The following is a 12,249-nucleotide window of genomic DNA, read 5'->3' on the forward strand; positions in this document are numbered from 1 at the left end:
ATACTAACAACAGCAACAATAAAAGGGGACATTATTGTTATTATCATTATTATTATTGTTATTGTTAGCAGTCATGTTTTCATTAGTATCAGTGTTATTATTGTAGGTAGATTTATTATTATTGTTAGGCTTGCTGATATATAATGAATATGATATCAATATAATGGTATACTCTTGTTGGATTAACAACATTATTTTAATTATTATTATTATTTAATATTATATTATTATTTTTATTATTATTAACAACAACAACAACAAGCATCATCATCATCATCATCATCACTATTTCATCTCTGTATATATATTTGTATATTTGTATTCTGTACTTTTTTTTGCTTATATTTTTATATTTTCATTTTTATATTCTATTCTTTAACTTAAATGTAACTTATTCTATTTTTATTTTCTTCATTTTTATTTTATTTTTCTTTTGCACTTTACTTAATTAAGTTAAGGTTTAGTTAAGTTTAAATGTAGATTTTTATTGTATAGCTTGATGTGAGCAGACTGTCAAAAAAGCATTTCACTGCAAGTTATACTGTGTATGACTATATATGTGACAAATAAAATTTGATTTGATTTGATTTGATCATCATCATCATCATCAATGTTGTTGTTAGGCTATTATTTTAAAAGACTTCCGAGGTTAAGAAATACAGAAGGCATGATGGATGAGTTATAACTCATTAATAACACATCATAAATAATACCTTCATTCTCTACTCCACAGTTATCAGTGCCCCCCCGCACCCCCCCCCCCCCCCCATACACACGTGGGAACCCCTCGACTACAGACAGTTTCCTGGTTATTAACACTCAGTCCCACAGATCTGTGTAGAGGTGAAGCTGACTGTAGTATTAGATTTATATTTATTTATTTATTTATTTATTTATTTATTTATTTATTTCCTAACTGTACTTCAACAAGCCCCGCCCCTCCTACTCTAGAATTGGCTAGTAGTGACCAGCCCCCTACGCTGGGATTGGCTAGTAAGCGGTCCGCCGTTCTAGAACGAGGCGTGGGCGGGGCTTATCGGGGTACGAGTTGGAAAAACACCGCTGGAGTCAGACCACGCTGCCTCCCAGACACGTGACTGGGACAACGCGCGGTGCGCCGCCCAGTGGGGATCTCCGGTAGAGCTTCAATGCAAACCGAGGAGGGCCAAATAAATAAATAAATAAATAAATAAATAAATAAATAAATAAATAAATAAATAAATAAACCATGAAAAAAACGATGGGCAAACAAGAATAATAAATTATTGAAATATCAGAACAAAAATATAAAAAAAACATTTTTTATATTTTGTAAAATATTAAGTTGTATCTAAAGACGTAGTACAAACGAATACATCCACAAAGACAATATTACAAATACATTTATGAAAAAATATATAAATAAATTAGCGGCCAAAAAAATGTTCAGCCAAAATATTAGTGAAGCAACTTCCAACGTTTATTTATTTATTTATTTATTATAATAATATTATATTATATATATTATTAATATAATAATATTATAAATACTTATTACATTATATATTTTTTTTATTTACATGTATTATTGGAAATTAAAACGATTAATAACAATATTAAAATATTGAAAAATAAAAAACTTATTAAATAAAAAATTATTATTATTATTATTATTATTATTATTATTACTGTTGTTGTTGGGCTCAGATTTACTAACAACAGCAGTTGTCGTGGCCCACCCTTTGCTGATAAAAAATATTATTTTCCTTTACTTTCAGCTCCAGTTTTTGTAACGGTTTCTTCTTTAAGCTGCACTGAGTAAATGATCCACTAGATGGCGCCATTAAACCGGACTTTGGAGTGATGCGCTGTTCTTAGTTCATCACTCTGCTACACTGTCCGGCCCCTGTGAAACTGATGTCTTTATGATTAACCAAGGAACATGACAGAGGCCCCTCATTCAATATATATTATTCAATATGTCCAAAAGTATCCAGACACCCCTTTTTATCACCCGAGTGAGATGCTATAGAGTGCATCTGTTGCTGACATGGGTGTTCAGTTGTGCACACACAGCTTGTGGTACTTCTACTTGCTCTGGAGCAGCAGGGGGAGATAAAGCCTCCTCTCTGCGCTGAGCTGTGGAGCAGTGGGACTGCATTCGCTAGACTGATGGAGCTCTATCCAATACCTGTGGGCTGAGACGGCGCAGTGTTTGAGACCCAGAACTCCTCACAGCAATGTTCCAACATCTAAAATAAAGCCTTCCCAGAGGAGTAGAGGCTGTTACTGCAGTAAACCTGAGTCTGCAACCAGAGTCTGCACAGTAGAGACCAGAGGCGGAGCCAGACATACCTGCTCATTTGGTAGACCCGCCCCCGTCTCCCAGACCAAGCCTCTCAGGCTGCCTTCACTTGAGTTTACAGTGTAACCTAAAGGACCAGAAGCTAAGTACCGGATTATAAATTGGTCTCAACCAATGACTGTAGCAAACATGAAGAGCGAAACGTCTTTCAAAAGTAAAGCAATCACAGGTCTAGCGCCTCTGCTGGCTGGCTGGTTGCTGTAGAATATGTAGCTCCGCCCATCCCCATATGTTTACATGATACAACAGCCCATTTTCCATCTCCAGTGTCTCCAGATTCCAGCGGTTAGTTTTCCCTGTGCTAATACTGGCCCCTTTTTTATTCCCCCCGGAAATCATTTAACCCCTTACTCTGCTCTATCGTAAGAAGGCGTGGTTACACTTAGGAATGAAGTGATTGACAGCCTTGGCTGGAAGAGACCGGTCATCTGCAGGACCTGAGCTGAGTTGTAGAGGAACTTACATGAGCTGCACTCTTACTGTTGGAGCGTCCACTTACAGGGAACTCCTGTGAGCTCAATGAAGACGGTCTGAGACACTGAGGCTTGGTCTGGGAGACGGGGGCGGGTCTACCAAATGAGTAGGCGAGTCTGACTCCGCCTCTGGCCTCTACTGCACAGACTCTGGTTGCAGATTTGACAACATGGCGGACAGTTTTGATGGATTTCCACTGTAGAAGAACATTATCCAAGAGAGTATCTAGATATCTTCCCACTGTTGAGTATCACAGCTTCTTTTCAATGTTGCTCATCAGCTCATCTTCTCAACGTTGCTCTACAGCTCACGTTTCCAACTTTGCTTATCAGCTCATCTTCTGAAAGATGTTTTTCTGCTCATTATGTCAGTGTTGCTCTTCAGCTCATCTTCTCAACATTTCTGTACAGCTCACCTTCCCAAAGTTGCTATTCAGCTCACCTTCCCAACTTTGCTTCTTAGCTCATCTCAGCATTGCTTATCAGCACATCTTCCCAAAGTTCCCCAGCTCATTTCCTCAATGTTGTCCTTCAGCTCATCTTCCCAGCATTGCTCATCGGCTCATCCTTTCAACATTGCTCTGCAGCTCACCTTCTCATCACTGCTGTTTGGCTTATCATTTTGACACTGGCCCACAGCTCATTTTCTCAACATCGCTTTTAGCTCTTCTCAATGTTGCACTTAAGCTAATCTTCTCAATGTTGCTCCTCAGCTCATCTTCCCATCACCGCTCTTCAGCTCATCTTCGCAATGTTGCTTTTTAGCTCATCTTCCCAGAGTTGCTCTACAGCTAATCTTTTCAATGTTGCTCTTTAGCTCATCTTCTCAAGATTGCTTTCAGCTCTTCTCAACACTGCTCTTCAGCTTATCTTCTCAGTGTTGTTCTTCAGCTCATTTCCCCAGCGTTGCTTATCGGCTTATCCTTTTAACACTGCTCTGCAGCTTATATTTTGATCATTGCTCTTTGGTTTATCATTTTGACACTGTTCCACAGCTCATTTACCTAACATCACTTTTAACTCGCCAGTGTTGCTCTTCAGCTCATCCTCTCAATATTGCTTTTCGGCTCATCCTCTCAATATTGCTTTTTGGCTCATCCTCTCAATATTGCTCTTTGGCTCATCTTCTCAATGTTGCTTTTCGGCTCATCCTCTCAATATTGCTCTTTGGCTCATCTCCTCAATGTTGCTTTTCGGCTCATCCTCTCAATATTGCTCTTTGGCTCATCTTCTCAATGTTGCTTTTCGGCTCATCCTCTCAATATTGCTTTTCGGCTCATCCTCTCAATATTGCTTTTCGGCTCATCCTCTCAATATTGCTTTTTGGCTCATCCTCTCAATATTGCTCTTTGGCTCATCTTCTCAATATTGCTTTTCGGCTCTTCCTCTCAATATTGCTTTTTGGCTCATCCTCTCAATATTGCTCTTTGGCTCATCTTCTCAATGTTGCTTTTTGGCTCATCTTCTCAATGTTGCTTTTCGGCTCATCGTCTCTACGTTGCTCTTCAACTTGTCTTCCCAACTTTGCTCCTCAGCTTGTCTTTTCAACATTGCTCTGCAGCTTTAGAACACAGGCAATGGTTAAAACTCTGGCAGCAGCATCTGGAATCAGATGCAGATGTTTAAAGCTCTTTTAGGGAAGTCCAGCTAAAACGGCATTACTGTAATCAATCTCGCTGGAGATAAAAGCATGCATGAGGTTTTTTAGATCTTTTTGACACATTAAAGCTTTGATTCTGTCTGTTTTAAAGATGATAAAACGCTGTTTGGGTGACTGTTATGAAGTGGCCGGCGAAGGTGAGATCAGAGCTTATTTGAACACAGATCTCAGACTTGCTCTGCAGTGTTTAGAGCCCTGGACTCAAGATGTGTGGAGATGTGGAGCTGTTCCTTGTTGTTCCCAAATACAAATTTTGTCCTGATTTTGTTAGTGGAACATTGGTAGTTTATCCGGTTATGTGTTTATATGTGTTTCATAGATCAACACAGCAAATCTATAGGGCCCCAAACACTTGGTAAGAGAGCCAGATATATCTGCATGCTATCTGCAAAACACACACAGCTTGTCTAGTCCCTGTAGAGAAGTACTGCCAATAAAATAGGACTCTCTTGAGCAGATAAACATCATCCAAACAAATTGGCTCCATGCCTAAATCCAGCCATGGGCTAGTGGGGTATAAAGCCCCCCAGCATTGAGCTGTGAAGAAGTGATAGAACTATTTTCTCTGGAATGATGGTTGGTGCTCCATCCAGTACCTTTGGGATACGTTGGGAAGTTGAAAGATGACACGGGGTGGTGATCATCCAACATCCCGACCTCACTAACTCTCTTGACGCTGAATGCAATCAAATCTTTAGAGCAATGCTGCTCAACAATCTCATAGAAAGCCGTCTTCCCTGAACAGTAGAGACAGTTACTCCAACAAAAGCAGGATAGAAGCTTTTTCATTCCCTTGATTTCAAAAGAAACAATGAATGAGCAGGTGTCCCAATACTTTTGTCCTTTTATATACAGTCTTTATTAGCCTTGATAACTCTATAATACGCAGACAATGGGCCGTATATGAACAGAAAATGTGCGTCTAAAGTTATTTTGTGTGATATCTCACAGCTGAAGTGACTGGGCGCAGCAGGTAGAGTCTGAATGTAACTGAAAGGAACATCAGGCAGATCTGTTCAGCAGCAGGGGCGCCTGGGGGAAGGGACTGTTCTGCAGTCTGGAGGACCTGGCCTGAGTAACGCTCATGGGGAAACTGTTGTCACTCTTACCTAATTCACTCTGTTCCTCGCTGTCACTGGCTGACAGTTCATGTAATTCCTCTGTGGGACAGACTTTTGAGCTTATAGGAAAGATGCTTGCCTACCAGCAATCCTGTAAAAACCTCAAAGACATTAAAAGACATTTATCTGAATGAATCATTAATCATAAACTGATAGGCCATATTATCAAGAATGAACCTCAGCACATTCCCAGTTCTCCAAGGAACCACAGCTGAGGCTCTGTCTATTCTATGTAGGCCAATCATACCAACCTTCAGTCTTTGCTCTGTCCTTTTTCTTCTGTCCTCTCTTTACTGATTAGGTTTCAACTCCTATAGTCATTCATTAAGTCAAATCTAACGTAAAAGGTACCACTGAATGCACTTAATGAGTATAACAAGTGAGACCACTACATGGACAAAGGTATTGGGACACCTGCTCATTCATTGCTTCTAAAGAAATCAAGGATATAAAAAGAGTTTATCCTGCTTTTGTTGGAGTAACTGTCTCTACTGTCCAAGGAAGAAGACCTTCTACTAGGTTGTGGTGGAGCACTGCTGTGAGGACTGAATTGGACTGCATTCAGCGACAAGAGCGCTAGTGAGGTCAGGATGAGGTCATCCCCAACTCCCCAGATCATCCCCAAAGAACTGGATGGAGCACCAACCATCATTCCAGAGAACACAGTTCCAACACAGCAGCTCAATGCATAGGGGCTTTATACCCGTCTATAGCCCACGCTTGGCATTAGGCAGCATGGTGCCAATAGGTTCATGGTTATCTGCTCCAGAGAGACCTATTCTATTGGCTATATTACTTCTCTACAGGGACTAGACATGCTGTTTGTGTGCGTTTGCATGTGTGTCAACAAAGTGATGCAACCTAAAGTAGCTAAATGCACTCATTAGAAGGGGTGTCCACAAGCATTTGGACACATAGGGCAGCATAGCTGTGTTTAAGAGCATGGTTCTCAAGTCTTCCCAGGTAGTGCTGCTATCCTGTCCTGTGGTGTGCGGCTGGCTTTTGCTTCCTCACACACCACTTTTGACCCGATCCTTCCCAGGTCAGACCTCAGAGAAAGAGTAGCTTCAAGGCCTGGCTCGTACAGCAACCCGTATTCCGATATCTAGCTGAGTCTGGAGGTGGGCTGCTCTCCAGTGTTTCTGTAGCACAACCGATCCGTACCAAGAGCCCTTCGTGCTTCAAATAGTGGCTCAGCTTGACCCCCCATCTTTCAGCCCAGCTTAAAATTGTTGGTTAGTAGAACATTTCGTGAATTTCGTGAAGTTTTCTGAATGTTCAGAAAGTTCATTCAGACGTTTCCACAATGTTGGAACGTTGAGAACAGCACACGTTCTCAGACGGTTCCTGGAACATTGTTTCTATAACAGGCTGTAACCTTCCAGGAACTGTTGCTGAACGTTCCTATAAGGTTCTCGGCTGTCTGGAAGGACCTAGCTGATTGTTCTCTGTGCTGGCACTAAGGTGGTGGCATGAACTCCCTCATGGCATGAGTGTCTGAACCGCAGAACTGCTTGCTATCTTCAAGTGTCGACAGAAGACCCACCTCTTTCAAGAGCATGTATTGCGCCCTGTTCTTCTCCACAGGATTTGCACAGTTTAGTAACCCTCAGGTTCTGAGAAGAGTGTATTGAGGCAGGTTTGTTGCACTGGGGTTCTTGGGTGCTCATTTCTGGCAGGGTCAGAGCTCCAAAGTACCTTGAATTTGGGGTCTATCGATACTAGCTTAGGATCTTCTGAGGGTAGACTAAGCACTAAGTCGCTTTGGACGAGAGGGGGAAAGACACTGGGGAAAGACCGTCTCAGAAAACTGTAAGCGACGCCACAGAAGAACCAGTTTTGGTTCTATAAAGAGGCATATTTGTAATAGAGGAACTAAGGAACCTTTCCTTGATCTAAAGGTTCTTTACCAATTTGCTGCTTTGCGTTCAGTCTGACAAAAGGTGGCTCATGGCTACATATAATGGCAGGAAGGCATCATCTAGATATCAGTAATAAACCACATGTGTTGTCCTCACTTCACTGAGGCTGCTACACTACTGAACGCAGCTCAAATGGTGGCTAGTTGTGAAGCACTGTGTAGTAGTGTGGTAGTGTGTGGTTTGGGACACAGCCCCGCTAAGCTAAAGCGTCAGACAGGCAGGGCAGTGCGGGCAGTCCTGCACGGCAACTCACCCAGATGTGGACAGCCTGACATTGGTGGAGCATACGTGCCCGTCCACAACTCCACATTTGGTTGGTTTTGATGCCTTTGGCTCACATTGTGTTCTGAATTTGTTTAGAAATGGGCCACCTGAGACCCACCTGACCTGCTTAGATTGTCCCGGGCTGCTGGGTTGGTGCGCACCAGGGTTCGAAAGGCAGCGTTCAAATGGATCCGTTAGCTTCAAATCTGGACCTGGAATCCAGTTTCCAGTCCTGGACTTCGTAAACCTTGGTAGGTGTGACCCTACATGGCCAATCTGTTACATTAACTGTTCCCACAACTTCCAGGACTGGAATGGATGGATTCAAGGTCCAGATTTGAAGCTCCATCAATTTGTAAAAAATAAAAAAAGTGCATCTGCTGAGTTGCTGTCGCTGTTGGTTGGATATTTCCAAGCTACCTTAAAGTTTCTCCGTTTCCTGAATCCATTCCTAATGGTTTCCCATCAGTGGGAGTGGCTCAGCACGGAGAAACCCACAGTGCACAAACAACATGATGTTTCCATTTTCTGCAGCTTTCAGATGGTGGTCCAAAATGCGTGTGGGTGCGTCTGATGGGAGAAATATTTAATCACAATTGCATCGTTGCATAAATAAAAGATTTAATAAATTGGCTCCCCGGATAATTTTTTTTTCTCGTTTAGTAGATCTGTTGACCTGATATTTAGTTTGGAGTGCTGCTCTTGTTCCAGACTTACCGGTAAAGGTTTCCACTCAGCCAGGCTCACTGTAGGCCGTGTTAGTTTTGGGAATTGCATTGAACCCTGGGAGGTTGGGTTTGTGTGTGTGTGTGGGTGTGTGTGTGTGTGTGTGTGTGTGTGAGTGTGTGGATTCTTGGCCAGCCTGAGATCTTGCGCAGGTGTTCAGCTCTTTGCTCTTTAGCTGTGGATGATGGAGGACTGTGCTCCGTGATGATCGGAGGTTTCAGCTGTTCTACACTCCGCAGGCCTGCCCTCAGGGGCTTCTCTCTGGCCGCTGTGGCGTTTATCCTGGACCCTACAACAAAAGCAAACAGGCTCAGGAAGACTGGCGCGAGAGGGAGGCCTTATCGGCGGAGAGATTTTAATTTTTGCGTAATGTAAACCCAGCTTGTTGGTTTTGGCTGCCGAGGTGGAGTGTGATATCTCCGAATGTGTGGGGGCTGAGGAGAGCTTTCCCTGCTTTCAGGCTGAAGCTCAACAGCAGAATGCGCTCAGGGCAGTGAGTGCTGATATGATGTTGAACATCTTTGCACTTCAAAGACACACACACACACACACACACACACACACACACACACACACACACACATGCCCATATACTGAAGATAAACCCCTGTACTGCTGCTTCTCAAGTGGCTCAATGTGACAAAAATGTCATTACACTATATGGACAAAAGTATTGAGACACCTGCCCATTTACTGTTTCTTCTAAAATCAAGGGTATTTTGTTTTTGTAGGAGTAACTGTCTCTACTGTCCAGGGAAGAAGGCTTTCTACTAGATTTTGGAGGAGCATTGCTGTGAGGATTTGATTGCATTCAGCAACAAGAGTGTCAGTAATGTCACTGAACTCCCCAACTCATCCCAAAAGTTCTTCCACTGCTCCACAGCTCAATGCTGGGGGGTTTTATAGCCCTCTATAGCCCACGTCTGGCACTAGGCAGCATGGTGCCAGTAGGTTCATGTTCATCTGCTCTAATCAGAGAGTCCTATTCTATTGGCTATATTACCTTTCTACAGGGACTAGACAAGCTGTGTCTCTATGTCAACTATGGGTGCAACTTGCCGAACAAATTCATTAGAAGGGGTGTCCACAAACATTTGGACACATAGTGTATATGTGTCCAATATAACACACCAGTCAATTTGTATGTACACTTTTTACAGCCAAAACATTAAAACTACTGACAGTTGAAGCAAATAACATTGATTATGGGGTCCCACCAGTGCTTGTTGTTATGGGTGGGGTCTACATATGTATTGGGAGTGAGAAGAACGGGCGAGCCTACGGCAAGATCTGAGGGCCCAAATTGTGATGGCTAGACGACTGGGTCAGAACATCTCCAATAAATCAGGAAGGTCTTGTTGGGTGTTCCTGTTATGCAGTGGTCAGTACCTACCAAAAGTGAACCGGCGGCAGGGTCATGGACACCCAAGGCTCACTGATACTCATGGAGGCCCCGCCTCACAACTTACAGTTTTCAAAGGATCTGCTGCTAAGGCCATGCTAAGGTCAGATACCACAGGAAACAGCACAGGAGAGGGTCTTGTGTAGTCCAAGCCTTGACGGGTCAGAGCTGTTTTGGCGACAGAAGGGGGGCCTAAACAATATTAGGCAGGTGGTTTTAATGTTATGGCTGATTTGTGTATATATCAAGGATTTCACGGCTTTAAAGGTGGGTGAAGCTGTTTTGTGGACAGACAACACACACTCTCCACACAGCAGAGAACTGTCCGTGCCTCCAGAACCTGCTGCACAGTCCGCCGGTCCTCTGTAACAATCTGTACCTGCCAGAACCACAGGGACACTGACACATTACTCTGATTGCTAATCACATTACAACTTTACTTTGTGTTCTCTCAGCACTTTTGTCCATGTAACTCAATCTGCTTCCCAAACAGAAACAAAGCAGCGCTGGAGGAACCAAAAAAAAAAAAGTCCTAAACTAATTTGAATGAAATGTGGAAATAATTTGGCTAGAAGAAATACACAGGGCCCGGGCCCAGCTGAGTGAGAGTTGGGGTGGAGGGGTGAGGGGGTTGGGGGGTAGGTTGATGACGTGTGTGATTGTGCCTGTGTGTATGTGTGAGAGTGTACTTGTTTTTTTAACATTTTCAGGACAATCTTGAGTATCCTGAGACAAAAGAGGGTTAACCTACAGGACCTCCGTAATGTTCCTGGTGCTAACATTAGCACCACCTGCCTAATACTGAGTAGGTGCCACTTAAGCATCTGACCCTTTGGCCAAGGCAAGGTCTCCAACACCTCTGAAAGTGTCCTGTGGTATCTGGCACCAAGACATTAGCAGCAGATCCTTCAAGTCCTGTAAGATGTGAGCTGAGACTGACCCTATAGTCGTCTAGCCGTCACAGTTTGGCTCTTGCCAGTACTTGGTTACCTGGTTATCTTGGTGCAGATACCACAGGACACCGTGTGGTGGAGATATTGTGGAGTCCATCCCTCGAATGGTCAGATGTGTTGTAGCAGCACAAGGTGGTCCAACTCAACATTAGGCACTGGTACTAATGTTATGGCTGATCGCTACAAAGTTGAACGCTCTCAGATGATCTTTTCCCACTGACCTCCCTGTAAAGTTTCCAAGTCCCAACACTGAATAAAAACAAGTGTGTGTGTGTAAGTGTGTGTGAGGGATCACTGGGGGAATGACACTGCTTCTTGCACCATCAGCAAGCTGCGCTGTGTGTGTGTGTGTGTGCCAGTGGTTAGGCTTGCATTGTACATGCGTCAGTGGCAGGCCCGAGGGTGCACATACGTCAATAGCAGAAGAAGATATTCTTCTAAACCTCTGCTGGGGGCCTGGATTTGTCATCTGTCATCTCTATCCCCCTCTCCTTCTCGTTCGGTCTCTCTTACAAGCCCCCTTTCTCTTTTCATGGCTGTAACCCCGGCGTAATCCCAAGTGCGTAGCCCGAGCACTCTCAGGATCATTAAACAACATTTTGTTTGAGTAAAGTGGACTCTCTCCAGGCCTCAGTGTTACGCCACTAAACAGCACTGGGCCGAACAATGCCAAGCCAATTTCAGAAGCTGCTTAGCCAATTTTCCAAGTCTCTACTGTAGGCTTTCCAGCCGTTTGTTGCTTCGAGAAGTTTCTATCTTTTTAGTAAGCGACCTGTTCGTCTATCATCTACCATTTTTAGCTAGTACCTCACCTTTCTGTTAGCTTGTCGGGGCTTATCTTCATCTCTCTTGTTCTCTTGGCAGCCCTCATTCGGGGCCTCTGCTGGATCGTCTCCTTGGTTTCGTCTGGACTGCGCTCTGTCCTTTCCAATGCCTTCACGATTGGGTGGCCTAAGCTGTGGGTGATCAGAGTTTCTGTGCTGTTGGTACTTTCAGTGACAGCTGTTTAACTTTCCTCCCCACATCTCCGGTAATTTGCCTGTCACCAGTCATGTACTGCACCAGTGTTTCTTCCTTTTTCCAAGATATCCCAGATTGTTGATGTCTGCGCTTCGGCTTTGAGCGGAACTGTTTTCCTTCAAGGTTCAAATTTCAAGCTTTTTCTTCGCAACCCTTTCAGAACTCCATGCCCACTAGCACAACAAAAACAGACCGATAAACGATTTGTAGATAACAGTGAGGGACCCTCGGGGCCTTCTAGGTGTTCAGAGAATGACTAATGCTTTCTAGAAAACATGAACAGCGTAGGGAATAAATCACAGGTCTAGCGCCTCTGCTGGCTGGCTAGTTGCAGTGTGATATGTAGCTCCGCTCATTCCCATAT

The 12,249-nt window shown here is 43.5% G+C and overlaps 1 protein-coding gene across 1 annotated transcript in view; it reads right to left on the reverse strand.

The window, feature by feature from the left end:
* ezh1 (enhancer of zeste 1 polycomb repressive complex 2 subunit) overlaps nt 1-12,249 on the reverse strand; it is a 291,439-nt gene that overhangs the window by 36,692 nt on the left and 242,498 nt on the right. The window lies entirely within an intron of this gene.

This window comes from Salminus brasiliensis, chromosome 12 (genome assembly GCF_030463535.1).
Source record: "Salminus brasiliensis chromosome 12, fSalBra1.hap2, whole genome shotgun sequence".
Classification (NCBI taxonomy): domain Eukaryota; kingdom Metazoa; phylum Chordata; class Actinopteri; order Characiformes; family Bryconidae; genus Salminus; species Salminus brasiliensis.